This window comes from Melopsittacus undulatus, chromosome 1 (genome assembly GCF_012275295.1).
Source record: "Melopsittacus undulatus isolate bMelUnd1 chromosome 1, bMelUnd1.mat.Z, whole genome shotgun sequence".
NCBI lineage: Eukaryota > Metazoa > Chordata > Aves > Psittaciformes > Psittaculidae > Melopsittacus > Melopsittacus undulatus.
This window is the reverse complement of record NC_047527.1, coordinates 111,740,810-111,759,851: the sequence shown is the minus strand read 5'-3', so window position 1 is coordinate 111,759,851 and position 19,042 is coordinate 111,740,810.

Sequence of the window (19,042 nt, the reverse complement as noted above, 5' to 3'; positions counted from 1 at the left end):
GAAAGGAAGGTCTGGTCAGACATGCCAACTTGTATTTATGCCTACAACTGTCCTGATGCTCTGCAGAGGAAAGCACAAAGAGTTGCCGTGGAGGCAGTGGAGGTGAGCTGTCCGTACAACCGAGAGAGGCTCCTGAGCATGTCTCCTGTATTGTTAAGATTTGAGCACACAGTTAATTTTTTTTTAATCTCTCATAGAAGTGCCAGGTCAAGATCATATGGCAGTCAAAGGGCTGGTTGTTTCACTTCCAGTTCAGTGAGGCGCTAATTTCTTTTTTTCAAACTCAAAGAAAAATATTGATGGAACAAAAATAATTTCTAGGCTGAGGTGGTGTAGAAGAACAGGAGCTCCAGAGAGCACAGCCAGGCACCCCACATGCCTTGTGGGTCCCTTGGGGGATGCTCAGGCATACCCCTCTTAGGGCTGGGGGATCCACATATTACACTTCTGAGGATTGCAGGTGAGGAATCAAATGTCTCACAGAGTAAAGTCAACTGTGGAAGGTTTTGTGGCTCATTTTAATGTTCCCTTCCTTTTCTATGACCATTACAATCAGTAGTTTAGTGATTATGTTCAGTGCTGCTCTCTAACAGCAAGAGATTAATTGCCCATTCAGGGACCTGAACAAGAAGCTGCGGGCTTCGGTGCAAGAATAACATCAGCAGTGGAAAGAAAGCAGCTCCTCCCTGTCACCCTCCTTCCCACTCTCTTCCCTCCACCCACTCTCTGTTACAGTAAGATTTCTCACTGCCAGGTAATCTGCACAACTACCACTGCTTTAAATTGCTGAGGGTGGTATAGCAGAAGGAGGGAATGCTATCTTTTAGCACATGGCTGTGGGCCAGCAGTGATAATCATTTCGAACTACCTAGGAAAAATAAGCAATATAATAATGTTAGTCAGGTAGCTTTTTCTACCTTATCAACACCTGCAGACACAAAACTGCGCTGACAAATGCTACACCAGAGGGTAGGATAAGTGGAATTAGAAAATATTACCTTCAGGAGCTATTGGGCTCCCAAATGCGATATGCAACAGTAATGTAGATAGCACGGAAAAACAGACAATAAGTGCAGCTTTGAATTCAAACATGACCTTCAAAGAGCTTTTTCTTAGAAACACAAAGTAAAAGCCCTAAACCTTTGAAAGAGCATGACCAAACAATAAGCCCCCAACTTCATGTACACCTCTGAGAATTCATTCTCAATAATGGACTTTCAGAAGTCTTTTATCACAGTTTTAAAGACTTTATTTATCACATTTGAAATATATCTTCTCTTTGCCCCATTTTTATCACAGACTCAAGTTATCAATATTCACTCAGCAAGCACAAGCATATTTCTAAGTGACAGTACAGAACAGTATGTGATAAACTGGAACATTTTTGCAGCTCAGACCAGTGTGCAAGATAAAAGCATATAGGCTCCTGCAAAAGCAGCAGGGCTTTGGCTGAAATGTCAGAAGCAACCATTTTGTGGGGAGTGATTCATTAAGCTGACACTTCAAAAACGGGAGGAGCTGTTCCAGGGATCCAAGCTAAGTTAGAAAAAACTAGACTCCCTTGAACTGTAGGTTCAGAACTGGCAGAGTCTAGTAATTCTACTCTTACTGTTCCAAATTGTGCTTTATGAAGTTTAGGACAAAATATCTCATAGTCAAGATATTCTGTAAAGTTGAGTTGTGTGTGCAATTCACAGACAGTAGAGAGCCATGACACTTTTTATTAGAGAAAGGGATGTTTCTAGACATTTTTGATTGAAGCCAAATAATTATTATTTTCTTCTAGTACTGAATTTCAAGAGTGGGTGAAGAAAATTATTGTATGAATATGATTTGAGAAATGTATGAAATGTGCTTACATGAAAAAGAGTTGTGTTTGTTAAAAGCATCTTTTATTAAGCAGAAAATTAAAGTAACTATATGAAGCTTTTACAATGAAATAAACTGACAATAAGATTTTGCAACTGTAACTTCAACATAGAAATTGGATGGTTGATTCAGAAATTGGTAGATTTGAAGTGAATCTTCATTGCTATGGGCATATACTGGGTTAATGCATATAAAACATTTATAGCCTACATATGAAACAAATGAAAAAGCTTAGAAGACGACCAAAAGAAAGAACCTGTGGATATGCAATCAAAAAATTATGTTGGAAGGATGAGTTGAGCCATGTAAGGCCTTGTTAGTGACCAAATCTTAAAAGCAACCCAATAGTTAATCCTGCAGCCAGTAAAGAATAGAGGGATAATGCTTTGCTTCCTCTAACTTACTTAACAATAATATTCTACAATGGCTAAAAGAACAGCCAATGGAAGAAATACTAAATTCTGCAAAGTGGATATAGTTTTACCTTGTGCTAAAGCAGCAGACAGTATTTTAAGCATTCCCTTTCTTCATCTGATAGCCAAGGCAGGCTATTACAGAATGATTCAGTAAAATTATTTTAGAAGGTATTTTCTGCTTATTACTCTTGATAAATTACTATGTGCTTTAAATGATAGAAAGCATATGTGTAAAGAAAAAAAAACAAACAAAATCTGAGAAAACAAGTAAACAAAGAAAGACAAAACCACAAAAACCAAAAATTATACAAAAGCATATTACAGAACTAAAATTGACACTGAAATGCATGGAGTCTACAACAATCAGTTTTTAGACAAATGTGTTTATGTCTTTTGTCAATTATTAGTGTAGTGGAAACAGCAGTGGTGTAACTCCTCTTGGCCTCAGAAAAGTTAAGAACTTTTCCTGGACTAGTCCTAGATCCAATTACATAGTGCTAAACAGCTCAAAGTCTCCTGCTGGGATGATATACAACATTTTTCCCTAGTAGTGAATCTTTTCTAAAGATAACACAAGACATATTGTATCAGTGGATTACAGAATTTGTGGGGCTTTCTTACTGTGAGCAAAAACTTCAGCAATTACCTATGAGCAGAAGAGCTCATTTACTGCAAGCTTGTTAAATGCAGGGGTTAAATCTTGTGCTTGGAAAAATTGGGGATAGGGAGGAGGTGGCTTGCTGGCAGTAGCAGGGCTGACCAATCTCTAAAAATCAATTCGTGTCATCAGCTTTAGAAAGGTAATCAAGTGTTACATCTACATTCCCCTAACAAGTTCTAATCCACTGAAGGTTTAACTACAGTTGATTTAATGAGGCTACTCTGAGAACTGGAAAGAAGTTTGGGGATTTTCCTTAAGAAGCATTAGATGCAGGAGTAGTCTCTTGGGATTTGATAACTGAGAATGAGAAGCCCTTGTTAATCATGTCTTCCTAGAAGTCAATAATTAAAATCTCAATTTTTCCTAAAGGAATACTTCTCTGTACCTCCAAACACAGTCCCTGGTAATTGTCAAATGACTTTCAGGTTAAATGTTTTAGTCTTTGGGACAATAATTTAATCTGTTTTTTATTCTTCCAAAGTCTACCGAATTATTTATTAGAGCTACATGAAAAGGGACATGTACTGCAGAATAAATCTGCTATAAACAGCTAGGACTTGTTACGTGTTTCAAAATAAATTTAACTCTTTCAGAGTAAAAAAGTAGTTCTGTTCTTGTAAATCACCCTTTTAGAAAGGGGTAGGAGAGAACATCAGCATAGTCTAGGGAATTTTAGTTTGGGGAATACATTGGCTCATGGTGTTTAGTGACTGTAAACTCTTCCTTCAAAATACTGCTTCTGTAAGTGAGCAAAATCCAAAACATGCAAGAAACAGTGGCATCATATATAACTCTAGTGAGAGCAGATCTGAACCATTCACAGTTCCTGTAGAAATGCTTCCTACATTAATTCCACCACTCTTAAGTTGTTAATTATGTAACCAAATTTGGGTTGAGAAAAATGAATAAAAGTGACTGAATCATTCAACCCGTGCACATATGATAATGCTTTACACTACTCACCAGGACTTAACAAAGAGTTTAAAGCCTTTTTTTTTATTATTATTATTTTAAAATATGTCAGTAGCAGGAAGAAACAATAGGGAATTATAAATTTACCCATCGTTCCCTTAAAGCTATCCTGGGTTCTCACTTTAATATAGGAACCTAGAGCTCACTCCTCAACTGATATCAAGGAGCCAATATAATTACAACATGAAGAATAAAACAAAATAATAAAACAAACAACAGATCAAGTTCCCCTTTGATAGCAATAAGCAAATGTCTTCCCACTGCAGTATTTCATACTCTTTCATAATATCAGTCTATGATATTCAAGGCTACTTTTAAAAAGCTGATGGTAATAAAGACAACCTCAAACCAAGTTCCTTTTGTCATAAAGTTTGCTCTAAGCTATATATAGCTCTCTTTTGATTATCTGAGCAGGAAATAAAAGCGTAATAAAAAAAAAGGGAAGAACAGGAAAAGCAAATACACCCATTTTATTTTCCATTTCTCTTCTCACTTGTCATTTATTTTCCCTTATGGAGGCCACCAAGGTTTTTAATATGTTTGAATCTCATACTCACAGCCCTCCAAGGGCATTAACCATTGAGGATTCATCTACTTCTGTTCTCAAATTGAATATGATAATGTACATGTAGATTTCTGGTGCTGTGAAATACATGTTCAATTTCAGCCAATTTTACTTTCAGACATACTCCTGAAAACTGATTCAGAAATACCGATCACTTCCAATTAAAGCAAATATACTGATCTGACTAAGTGTGTTTCCCACCTGGAGAAACTCTGGAAAATACTACGTTAGATTCTTAGTACACCTTCCACTCTTCTCGTTTTTTTTTTTTTTTTCCTTCTGTTCTGGTTTCATCTGAGAATATTTTCTTCCTAGTAGCTGTTAGAGTGGTGTGGTTTTTAAATTTAGTAATAAAATAGTATTGATAACACCAATATTTTAGTTGTCGCTAAGTAGAGCTTACTCCAAGTCAAGGATTTTTCATTCTCTCATGCTCTGCCAGTGACGGGGTGCACAAAAAGCTGGAAGGGAGCTGAGACAGGACACCTGACCTGAACTAGTCAAAGGGATATTCTATACCATAGAACATCATGCCCACTATATAAACTGGGGGAAGTGCTGGAAAAGGCTGATCACTGCTCAGGGACGAGCCTGCCAATGGTCAGTGAGTGCTGAGCAACAGTATTGTGCACCACTTGTCTTTCTTGGGATTTTTCCCTCTCTTTCTCTCTCTCTTTTTGTTGTCTCAGTTTTCCTTACTGCTTCTACTATTATTATTATTAATAATTATTATTGATGTTGCTATATTTTACTTCAGTTGTTAAACTGTTCTAATCTCAAGCCAGGGGTTTTACCTTTTCTCCCCATCCCACCATTGGAAGCTGGGTGTGTGTGAACAAGCTCCTGTATGATACTGAGCTGCTTGCTGGGGTTAAACCACAACAACCTCCAACAGGGAAATTGCTTATATTGTAAGGATTGATGTCTCCCAATAATATGAATAGTTAATTTCCCTACAGGATATTTAATGTATTCACATCAGCACATCATAGTGGGAAATGTATGGCCAATAACCACATGGGGTTAATACACACTAGCTTTGATGGTCTCAAAGCCAGATATTCAGCTGTTGTTCATCAGAATGCATCTCCATTTCATTCTATGAAGCAATGCCAATCTGTACCATTTGAGAATTTGGCCTTTCATCTTCTTTCTTTTACAAAGCTAGCAGAAATTGCTAGAATTGGTTCTTGGTAAACTTTTAATCTCACTGATATTAAATTTGGTCCCTTATAAACAGATCCTTCATGAATTCCAGACACTTTATCTTTGATAAATAGTTTTTCATGAGTAAATACTAATGACTTTGTAACACCAGAAAGGGAAATGAAAAAAATATGTTCTTGCAAGAAAAAAGAATGTGTTAGAAACACCAAATAAATGAATTCAGGCTTTTACAAGGATTCCTAACTTTTGAATTTTAACAATAGAGAAAGATGCATGCCTTCTCCCTAGTCTAGAGGAGAGAATTACCCCTTACAATACCTGGGAGTTGTTCAAAGTGATAGCCAGAAAAGTGTTTTTTAAACTAAAGACACACTATGCCAAGAGTAACATTTTGGGCATAATAGACACTCATAGCAGACATCAGCTTACTTTCAAAATATTGAGATTTTTTTTCCCCCCTCGTGTAAGGAATTTGATGCATTTTGATTGCCAGCAAGAAAGTGGGAAACCAAATAACTTTGCCAAAAAGCTCAGAATTAAATACTGAAAGTAACCCCTCAGAGCAGGATCTCAGGTAACCTTGAAAGATTGTTGAGAGAAAGGTGATTATAGTCTTGGTCTGATTTTCCACAAGGAAAACTTGTTGTCTCATCTATTCTGTCTTAACGTGGACTCAGGGAAACATCTTGAATTCATTCAAGCTGCAAGTTAGTAACCATTAGTTTCCTATGGATTGTGAGCTTGAAAGTAAAATACTTGCTTTTAATGTGTTGCTGTTGTAGGCAGGCTACAAACATAATGAGAAAAAATGAAGAGAGAAGATCAAAACTTACAAGAGAGATCCAGTTTACATCAAAGGGTTTTGGAAATACAAGAAGATGCTCCATGAATAAAAGTACTAAATATGTAATATTTGCAGCCACATTACAGAGCAACTGGGTAACATACACCAAATTGCAATCCTCAATGCAGAAAATTTCTTCATATCTGAAGTGCTTGCTCTGACTGTTTACAAAGACTCGTGAACAAGAGTGTGTCATTTACTCCTGCTGATAGATTGACTCATCAGGTACAAAACTGCCCTTTGACTATTTTTAGTCATTATTACTAAAGGTACAGAGATGGCAGGTGGCATGCATTTCAAGCAAGTACATTCAAGAAAGTGAGCTAGTGTTGAATATTGCTACTTGCTTATGTTATAGAACGAAAAAGAAAACAAACCAGTCAAAGGATAAAAGAAGTCAGAGAAGACTGAGTGGATGTATATACTACACCAATAATCCCATCCTGCTAAAGGAGAATGGATGGGATCATCTAACAGCAGGTGTAAATAAAAACTCAGTTTCCTCTTGTAAAGGGTTGAGGCCTCGGAGACCTTACATATATCTCCATTGTAGTATAAATATGTAAAGTATTTAGTTGTAAAAAAGATAATGCTTCTTCCCTGTCTCCAAAGTTTGAATTCTTGGGGTGAATGTTATCCCTCTTAATTCTTCCACTTGGAAAGAGAATCAAGGAATGAGGTACTAGATTTTATCCTACCGAAGACAGCTGAAAAGGTAGGGACCTAAAACCAGAAAATATTTATGTGAGATCAGTTCCTTCAGTTTTTTTTTTTTTCTAATCAAAAACCAGCTTTTGATTATCTGTTTAATGTGTTAATGTATGCAGTTTTTCTGTTTATTTGCATGATTCACTGTGCTAGCATGCTAGTCTCAAACATCCCAATATGACAATATCCACATAGAGACCCTGTTTTGGGCTGGATTACTTTTCAAAAGATTGTTCCATTGAAGAAAAATGTGTATTTGCTTTTATGAAGTGTTCAAATTACTGATGAAACTAATTTAAAATGAGGACTGTTACAAAGATACAGGAAAAGTTGCAAGATTAAATGTGTCTTTTGTTAAGCACTGAAAGCGGAGTAAAGCATGTAAAGATGGGCGACGCTTATCCAGATCAGCTGTAATGGATCTCAATAAAGCTTGGTCTGCTGCAAATGATTAAGTTAAAATCATGCCAACATACTAATGGTTCTGCATATTATTGGTGTTAACTACTCATAAGATTGAGGAGGGATTATTACCTGACACTTTCATGTCCTTCCTGAACTCCAGAGTGTGACAGTTTGAATTAAAACAAAGTTATCTCTGTCAGGAGAGGATGAAATAGAAGCGACAAATACTTAATCAAGCTGGAACTTGGGATGCTGAATTGGGGCTGAAGGTGATTACAGTCACTTGTGATGGAATGTTATCCACCTACACGTTATATCAGTGGAAAATAATAAGTTACTAGTTTGAAATTTGTGAAGTGATTAATCTGAGAATCTTACATTATGATGACAGAGGAGAGATTAATGGTATTTGTGTTAGAAAAAGGCTGAATATCTCTTCTTGGACTCTGAAAAGCACCACAATGAGAGATAAGAAGCATAACTAATTCAACATGGGTAGAGGGGACATTAAAAAGCAGACCCTGGAGTTCAGTTTCATGCTTAATCAGGACCAGCACACAGATTGAAAAATTTTTGAAAGCTCTTTCAAACTGCCTTGGCAAAATTTCCATCAGATGACTTGAATATCGCAAGCTTTTTACATCGCTTAATTAGAAGCAATCACATGAAATCAAGCAGTTCTGTGGGGTTTCCCACATTTGATCAAAAAAATCTTGGGGGAATGGCTACTGTATTACATCTGAGCTAAAAAGCAGATACCTCCCATTTCTGGATCTAGCTCTGAACATGTACAAATTGTGTGGTTTTTACTGATTGTGCTGGATATTTGAAACAAATAAATTAATACCTGTGAGGATGTCTTCTTTTCCCCCCTCTGTTAGTTATTTCCTATTAATCTGCAGTACACAAACTATCTGAGGCATCCTTCCATAGATTAAAATTCTATATCTATAGGGTTGGGTGATAACAAATATGTTCCTGTGTCTCTGACTAGCAAATGGCCACTGAGACTGGCACAAACAGCATTTGTTTCATAATTTCTTTTCCCCCTCAAATATGCCCATCAGGATTTTCTTGCCTTCTGATTTTTGTCTCTAATCCTGCCAAAAAATGCAACTCCTGCGGCTCACAGGAAACCCTGAGTAGCATATTCTGTAACAAAACTTCAATCTTTGGCTTAGAGCTGTAGGAAGTGGATGATCTCTTCTATGAAGCGGGGGTGCTGCTGACCAGATGACTTTTGGAGGGAACACAATGTTGACACAGACATACAATGTTGTTGAAAAGATTTTGTTTAGTAATTGTTTATTTACTCAGGATCTTGGTACCACATTAGCACTTTTGTTCTGACTTGGGATTCACTGACTATTTCCAGAAATCCTGACTGCTATCAGACTTACAGGATTAGAAATGCTTAAACCCACACAAATATACATTACAGAGTCCCATATAGAACTGGGCTGTATGCTGCATAACTCTGCCATGCTGTGCATTTAGAAAGTAAATGAAGTTGGGAAAAGTTCCAGGAATTCAAAACATTCGAGCCATTAGTTTTATTGGCTTGTCTACCAGTAAACACCTTTATCTAAACGTATCTACTATGTCACTTTGTCGACTACTATTTGGCACAACAGTGTAGGTGCAATAAAGTCTGTGTTCTCCAAGGGAAAATTTGTGACTCATTTATTGAAAGACTGTGTTTTAAACTTCAGTTTGTATTTCTGGTGAGGTGTAGGTGTTCCTTGTGTTCTCACAGCATTTGGTAATAAGCCACACAAATGGAAGAACCTAGTGAGCTAAAGTGGGAATCTAGTAGGATATTGTAAATACTGTTCCTCCCACTTGAGAATGAGTGTATGTGTCACTATGGGAAGAAATATTTCGTCAGTATTCTACAGGCATTGCAGGAAAATGGTACTGTTACAAAAGCCTGGATCATAAACACGAAGCGTGAGGGGGAGAAAGCTTTAGTTCTCATCTCTAAGTGTAAAGGATACTTCAAAACAAAACTTAATACTGGTCCAATTAAAGCCTACTGAAGTGAAAGCTTTTCATTAACATCAAATGGTGGTGGCCCTGTTCTTTTGTGATTCTGTGCTGTTATTTGTCGTTTTTTATGGAGTAAAGCATCACCACTGTCTTTGTAATTGAAAAGCATTAACTGAAAAGCATTCTTCTATCATATTTTAGAGAATGGGGGTACAAGAGATAGGGACACAATATTTCACCTTGCCTAAAAGGTGCCCAAGGGAAAATGAGGGCAACATGGTCAAGACACACAGTAGCTGGCTTTCATTGAATCTTGACTGTCTAGCAATGCATGAAAACTCAATTTTATTTATGAATGTGAAGTTTTAGCAAGAAAAAAGGCCCCAACAGACTGAGCTGCTCTCAGGGCTATGAAATTAACCAATGGAACTATCACATGGCCATTTATGTGCTTGTAAAAGTAAAATTAATGCGGCAAAACACACCTTTTCCCCCTTCTGCTTGGCTGAACTGTAATTTCACAGCAAATAACAATTAAATAAGAAAAATCAAGCTAACATACTGCATCCAGCATACCCTGTGATTACTTGTAGAATTCACTATTTTCCCTGTAGCAGCCTGTTGCTTTTTGAAAGACCTAGCAGAACTCAAGCTTACTCAAAATATGGAATTCCCACAGAAAAAAAAAAAAATCCTTAATATTATTGCTTCTGTTTCTATGTCCCAGCTATGTCCCATATGTTATCTAAGGGAAAGACCTTAAATTTCACATTATGCAGACAAAGCTTTGATACTTACAGCTAGTTTTTCTCCAGGTATAACACCCTGTTTTTGTTTTCCTCCTTCATTTTTTTTAATCTTTATGTTCTCTTGAGGCTGGGAATACTGTTCTCCACTGGGTTGGGGTTGTCTTTTTTTGGTTTTGCAAAACCTGCAAGTTAGAGCAAAACTGTCCTGTGCCACCTGCATATTCAAGGTAAATAACTTGGAAGTGTTGAGCTGGTAGCTTTTAAACATATTATGCTAATTATACTACCAAACAAGAAAAGCAGCAGGCAAAGTTAAAGTGATTGTGTGCACTAAACCCTGACATCAATGAATGCATGCAAGTTTTTGAATAAATCATCAATAATTAGAATAGAATGAAGAGGCAATAGGTAGGAAATGTCCATAGGTGATCATCTGGTTCCCTTGAGCATTTATTTTGAGATAAATATCAGTTCCCCAAATATCTCTTTCATGGGAAACCCTGTTCTACCTGTACACTGATATCTGAAACTTCAGGTTAAAAGACTACTAAGCATCATAACTGCCACCTAAAATTTAAGAGATTATTACAAATATCTCCAAATGTGACTTTACACAGATATGTTGAGTTGGATTTGGGTGTGGCAGAAAAAGCACAGTGTAGACTTTCTTTTGGTACAAATCTACTTATGTCAGTTCAAGATGTGCTTGGAAAGCCACAAGTTCATTCTAAATTGATTTGTTAAATATAAGCCCACCTATAAGCTACCCCCATCTAACTAAACTGAATTAAGACATATTAGTCTGACTTGTCTCTAGTCACAGGCTCTGAGTACAAAGGTAACTGTGTATGTGATTTGTAAATGTGTATGCGATTTAATTTAATCTTTTTTTTTAAAATGTTGCTCTGCTAAAAATATACTGACAGTAAAAATTATGGCTTTTTTTGTTTGCTTTTAAATGCAAGAATAAACCTGTATAATGAAGAATAAAAATGTTTCTTGTCTTTAGTGATTGCTATGGTCCGATCTATAACTGCAAAGACAATCAGTACACAGGCTTTCTCAAGCGGTACTCTTGAAGTATTCCTTGCCAAAGCATCTGGATCTAGTATACAGCTTTAAAGAATTGCACAGCTTGCCAATAGAGATGAGATTTCTATTGGCATGCCATGTTTTATTAGATGCAAATAGGTTTTCCATCTATGGGGCACAATGGGATGAGTTAAGGACAGATTTTTAGACACTAAATTTTCTCTCTGTTGTGAGTTTAATGCAGCTGGTGGGCATGTTAATATAACTTTTTGGAACAAAAGCCTTTATTTAACATTATTTTTTAAAAAAAGACAGCTCCCTGCTGGAATTGTGTAATTTCTATGATTGGAGCTGCCCTGTTTGTCAGGTTGGTGATTAGTTATATTGGATTTCTCGTCTCCTCTGTAATACAGCAGTAGCGTCTAGGATTAGGACTAAGCATTCAGTGCTTACTTTTTAAAAGTTTGTTATTAATAAACAGATAAGCTTTCATGTCTTCCACCTAGGAAGCATTTTACAAATATTAATTACATTACCAAATGGTATTCAGCTAGACCTGCAGTTTCAGGGATTTTAGCATTCTTTCCTCTTAAAATATGAGAGAGAAATTTACTCAGAGATGCAAAAGACACATCCTCATCCTACCAAAATACACAGGAATCTTGTTTTAAATTTCAATGGGACAAGATTTTGATGTTAAAAGGGCAGGATTCATCACACTCAACTTCATTACTCTAAAACAACCACCAAACACATAGGCTTTATTTAAGGCTGCAGCCAGGCTCAGGACCCACTTTTTGAACCCTTTTTTAGCATATTAAGGAGTTCTTTCTGTTGGTGGCTGAATACGTTTATAGAAGTAACTTATCCTAGACACTTAACTCTTAGACAGTCAAAGGTAAATTATTTAAATCCCACCCTGAGTGGAGTGCATATGATAAAGATATACATCCTCACAAGCAGCATGGCTGGGATAGGAATTTATGGGTTCCTGTTTCTTGATCTCACATTCAGTAATATGTTATGAGTCACTAAATTCTTATTCTAAAGATGATGCAGAAACTATTGTTTTATTCATTTTTATTCACAATGAAAAAAAACCCAACAATGTATTACACCATCAAAAAGGTAAAAAAATAAATGGAACCAAAAAAGCTGCAGTTTCTGTGTTATTTCAGTTGATAGGGTGTTGGTAACACTCACAGCTTTGGAAGACCCTCTCCTACAACTTCTTCAGCCACTCCAGCCACCACTGACTCCCATTTTTTACCCCACTTAAGTCCAGCTGTACTCACAGTAAAGTTCTGTAAGCAGCCGGGGCTTAGGACAGAAAACTGTGGGCTAGAGGCAGGAGAGAGAGCAGGGAAGAATGGACTCCTTCAGCTCCTTTCTGCCAAAGTGTCATAAAGCTACATCCAAGTGCCACTGGTATTTCCTCAGCCACCAGCTGCTTTTACCTCATAAAGGGGCTTGATTGCTTTGTTCATTGAGCCTGGCCGATTGCTTGGCACAACTATTACTTTTAACAAGGATTGTTATTTTCTTTGGAGCCAGGACATCCCTGTTGGCAGCCGCTAACACCTTTCAGCCTAACTGTATCCTGCTAACATGTAGCTTTAGTGTGGTCTGTATATGTACATCTGGGCACAGTCTCTTCCTCAAAGTGTGTGCAACCATGTAATTAACAATATTAAAATCTGTGAGCTGCTCACACCCTAATTCATGACGGTGGTTATGAGTACAGGGCGGTGTAAGCATATGCATGGCTCCTTCAATCTCACAGGTGTTACACAAATGCTGAAGATCCATGTATGCTCTGGTCTCTGGTATAACGCGCATTCAGAAATACTGCAGAGGTCAAACTCCAGGGCAGGTGGGTTCACAAAGATCTCAGAACTAAGATGTGCATCATAAAAGAGCACTTCTTTAGCATTTCAAACCTTTCTCACTACTATATCAGGGCCAAGTCAAAAATAGCCAGAGAGACAGAAGGACTGAATATACAGCCCAGTAGTTAGGGCATTTATTACAATACAATTTAAGTGAAGACAAGAGCAGAGAGTGCTTGACTCTGTCTTAGCTAGGCAGCAGCCCAGTGGTTCAGGCAATTGCCCTGAGAGCAGGGATTTGCACCACCATGCTCTTGTGAGTGCTGTAGTTCCTCGGCTATTGATTATTCTGCAGACTTTGTCCTCACTATAAAGTTTTCCTTTTGACAGATTGCTTTTTGCTTTAAGATGAAAACCTCTCTCAAAAAATCCCAAACACCTTTTTCACTAAGACAATCAGCAACTCAAATCAAAAGAATTGCAATAACCTTAGGACTGAATTGCCTGAATTATACATTACACTTGATAGAGCAATCAGAATTGCTTTGATTTGTGTTATGAATAGATAAGATCTGTGTGAAAGATTTAAAAAGTCAGTCTGTGCATTTTTTTTTAATTGACATTATCTCGACATGTTCAGGTAAAGTATCATATTTTCTCCCTGGCATGACTGAACTCTATGCTGCTCACAGTTTTATCACTGCAATGGCAAATATCCCTCTGCATTTAGCGGAATAAAAGGAGAAACAAAATTATCAAAAAAAATGGATTTGGAATACTGGTTTTGGTTTAGGCTTCCTCAACAGACTTTTATCTTCAAGCTGAAATTTCTGCTCTTGGTACAAAAATAAAAATTTATTAGAATACAAAATATTTATCTTGGCCTTTCAAATTAAATTGAAATTTTCAGTTATCAAATACATTGCTTTATTTAGAGACAGCTTCATGATTTGACTACAGAATAATATGAGAATGCCTCTGTTCAAGAGGGAAAATAAGATTAAAGCCCTTTAGGAGAGGATGGTAGGTTCAAGGTGACAATGCATCATGACTTTATACCAAACAGAAGTAGCATTAAGAATTATCTCTAAGTCATAGTACTGGCTGATAGTCTGCAAACCATCTGTTTGTAAAACAAACTTGATTTTTGTTACAGAAACATCAAAAAATATTAAAAGGAGATATTGAAGCATCAAGTGAATGTTAACCCAACAACAGACACTGTGTTGAAAATGTATTTCTGACTCTGAGTTGTATTTACAGGGCAGGTTTTGAAAATTGGTCTTCATTGTTGACTGTGTCCTTTGCAGGTGGAAGGTCAACACATAACATGCTATGGGCTTCACCCTCCTTTTTTCCTTCCCTTCTCTTGTATGATCTGGGTGCTCATGTTTTCCATTCTCAGAATTTCTGAGAGTCCAGACGGTTTCTCATTTGGAACGCAGGTCTTATTGAGGCATGGCGTGCTCAGTGTGTAAAATTACATCTACGTAATAAGACTTTTAACTGGGCAAACAGAAAGGCACAGCATGATCATCAAAAACGATGTTAGAAGACTTCAGGGGAATGATAACATAATTTTTTTATCAGTGCAAGCAATTAAAAGCTAAGGACATTGCCAAAGGATGTGGTGAATTCTCTATCCCTTATCATCTTAAATATACACTGGATGTCTGTCTGAAAGATTTTCTTGATTTCAGCCACAAGTTACTGGGTTTGATGTAGGAAGTATTGAGCGAAATTCTACAGTTGGTGTTAAGAAGGAAGTTAGGTAATACACTATATTATTATAGTGGTCTCTTCTGACCTCAGAATCTCTCCAGAATCTATCTATCTATACATTCAGAACTAATTTATTAAAAGCTTGGCTGGCTGTTGTGGGCAATGAGGTATTGCAATACTTCAAGGGTTCTGTGAAAAAGGACCGTTGCCAATGTTGCTGACTGCAGTCAGCATTTTCTGAAGAACATAGGAAGTGAAAACACAAAATAAGCATCCTTCTGATTCATGTACCTTTCTCCCAAAATGCTTACTTCCAAGTATTTTTCATTATGCAGCAACTGCTCACCTTAAAATTTGAAATAAAATATTAAAAAATAATATCTTCCACTAGGTTATGATACTTCTTCTCTGTCACAAAAATAGATGTCTAGGAAATATTAATTCTGCACACTAAGTAGAGATGAATCACTGGCTGTGAAGATCTTGTCTATAGAAGTCTGCTTGCCTAGGAGCACAGCCTAATCTGATAATACTCAAAGAATCAGCCAATTAGAAAGCTATTAGTATTAAAAATTTAAATTTTCATTCAGTTCAAAGATAAAAAAAATGGTAACTATAGACTCCAGGGTCTGACGCCAAAACACAGTTTGTCAAGTGCTTTTAGACAGATCTAGGTCTAGTGTTAACACAATACAATCAGGCAGTCTGCTGCTTGCTGCAGAGTTTGGTACCACACTCACAGGCTGACTTCTGCAATTTTCATGTTTTGCTAATAAATGGGAGAAATGGCATTTCTCACTTTCAAAGCCTCAGATTACGTGTTACAAAAGGGAAAACTTTTCATCCTCTTTACACAACATGGTTGGGTGGAGAACCAACTTAATGTCTTTGCAAAAGGAGAGAATTGCAAAAAGATAAAACGGGAATCCCAGAAGTTTTTCTTGAGTTGCTCTCTCTAAAAGTGCAGAAGAGCTATTGTTAAAATATGTCAGCAACTTACTACCTAGCCTAAGAAATGGAAATCTGTAATGACTATGGAGGGCTTTTTATAATGTAACCCTCTGAGAGGATCTTGGGAGGACTCTTCATAGAAATTTGCCTACTTTGTAACCTCAGAGACAAATAGACCATAGAAACATGTGAGGCTTACCAGGGCACCCACGCTGGGAACCCCTTTGGTATCACGGTTATGTTGGAGGTGTGAAACCTGCCCTTCTGTTTTCCCTCACCAATCCACAAAAAGGAGCATTATGATTGCATTGAGCTGTGCTTTTTTTGACTCAGTGAAGAGGGAGCATGAGAAACATACTGTATGAAAAAACATTTAAAAATAAGCTCTTCCCATTCTCTACAAAATCTAGAGCTGTCTCTGAGGCACAGAGTTTAGGTTTAGACTTCGCGACAGGAGAATATGCCCCTTTGGCACCTCATATAACCTTCTCTGAATTTTTGCTCAGCATTAATCCACTAAGTGCACTGTAAGGAATTAGTGGGAATAAAAAAAAAACAAGAAGGGTTTGTTTTTGCTGGTGGCTATGTGAGAATGTATTTAAAGAAAAGTAAGTGGTTCTTTCCATATGTTGAATGGCATTCAAGATCCAAATGAACATTTGTTTTTACCTTAGACATTAATCAGGAATGTGCTGGCAAATATCAGAGGCAGAAAAATTGCTGGAAAAACTAGGCAGGGAATTCTATTGTTCAATATGCTTTAACTGTTCCTTGCTGTAGCTCTTTTAATTAAAGGCTATTGTTTTGGCATTGGAGTGCTCCAATTTTACCAGAAATCATGACACTAAATATGCCATTTATTACAAGGACACAATCTAAAGCATATTAGCTCAGCAGTTGCATCCTTAAATGCCTACAAGTTACGATATGTCAGAAAATGTGGGTTAAAAGGGTTCCAGAACCGAAGCCTAGTCAAAGGGAAACAGCAAGAGTTTTATTTTATTGCCTGCTCTGACAGGTCACTGGATTTTGATTATGCAGTCAGATATGGTATTTGTACCCTTGATAATGAAAGGTGGGTGGCTGACTGGAAAGAAAAGACATGCAAGACAGCTTTTGGTCATTGTCTGTGCTATTTCTAGTAATCCTCCTTGCTGTCTAACTCGTGTTCAGGAAGGATTTGGGCCTGTGGGGTAAATGGAATTGAAATCTCTCAAGAGGAAAAAACGATAAGGAAACGATGTGTACTTGCCAGCATTTTTAGGAGAAGATGTTTAACAAAAGAAGGAGCCTGTATTCTGTATTAGATTACTGCATCACTGGCTGTATTGCTTTCACTGCTGTCTCACAACTCCAACTCAAGACAATAGAAGGGTTGTTGCTCCTTGCTGAAACTTTACCAGCTGGATCCAAATATTGCTGATCAAATGTCATAATAACATACATGGTATTTATAGGGAGATAAAGCCTTAACCACATTTCATTTATGGTCTAGTGTGGACTGGGGGAACACACGTGATATAACTAGGAAATAGATCAGCTGCTCAGCTGCTCTGTAACTTACCTTTTTTCTTCTTTTTGTTTTTCTTAAGATCTGCAGTGCACCAAGTCAGATTTCCAGATGCTCCTTCCTGGCCTGAGTCCTGCATCTCAAACCTCCTGCGGCAGAGGACATTACCGTCAAATTCACAGCATGCCAGATAATTCAAGAGAAATGTAACAGTTAAATTGGCATTATTGGAACAGCTTCTTCTGTGGTAATGGCAGCATACCCTACAGACAAGGAAAGGGAATTCCCTGCCCTGCTTTCCTTGTACCCTCTGTCTGAAGAAAAGGTGTCTTGGCCTTTATGGTCAGTGAGCTACCAGCTTTGAGTCAAAGCTTCTGAGGAGCAGTTGTGATGGTGCTGTCGGCACAGTGTGTTGGGACAGAAATTTGTATCCACCCTTGTGCAATTAAAAAAACCCACACTTCAGTTGTCTAGCTATGGACAAACACAGCTAAGTTGTATAAGTCTTCAAAAGCAGGAACAATGTGGACCAGCTAATGTCCACATGGTTTCTGGGTACTCAGAAGGAACAAATCTGTTTCAGGTTCATGGTTCTACAGCTTCCACCTTCTCTCACCACCTTTGCAAAGGGGCTGCACTAGGTTCATGAGATTCTACTTATTCTGCAATGCCAGAGGCATAACATTGGGATCAGCTTCCACCATGATAGCATGTGGAGCTCTGTTTGCCATTTGTATTTATCTGCCCATATCTTCTCAATCAATTTTACAGTTGTTTAGCTCCAATCATTGTAGACTGTGACATTTAATATCAAATACTCTTCCAAGATTCCCACATTAATAAACACAAACAGTGAATCCTCTTCTGTTGTAATGATGATTTCTGGCATCATTTAAAAGTGCATATTATTATGCCAGTATTAAAAATTGGTACAGCTTCATGCAATGCTGGAATATATATTCAAAACCTAATTTACTTGAGTTGTAATGTTAGGATTATCCTTCTGTCTCTCATGACTGATGCTTCATCTGGAGAATGCTTAATGTTTTCTTGTCAATGAGTGTTAACTCAAATGAATTATTCCAATCTGTTTACTTTGTCCCTTTCTAACAAATGCAAATTATAATTAAAAAGAAAAAAAAACAAAAAAGAAAAAAGAAGAAATGCAAACAGCATTGAAAACCTAGTATGATAACACTGGTGATTTTTCTACTCTCAAGTCCACATCAATAAGCAATTTAACAATAGGAGAACTCTCAATGGGAGACCAACAGATGAAATTATTGTATAGCAGATCCTTGGAAGAAATTTTTTCTTTGCCTATGTAATTGCGTGCAGCCATCCTTGTGTGAAATCCCCCATCAGATTACAGGGTTTGTTGTATGTAAATTGAAGACTAAATGCTTGGTAGCACCTTTCAGCTCTGCAATGCTGGAAATGAGTTTTTTAATAGGAAATTAGATTAGTAATATTTTAGTAAACAAAAATGCAGAAAATTTCTGCATAAAAATGAGAAAATTATTCATGCAAATGGACTTTAAAAAACAAGAATGAACAATTAAAAATTCTTCATACTACTATTCATAAAAATTTCTGTACATTATTTTTTAAACAAAGAATGGGATATTCTAACACAATTTATTTCTACTTTGC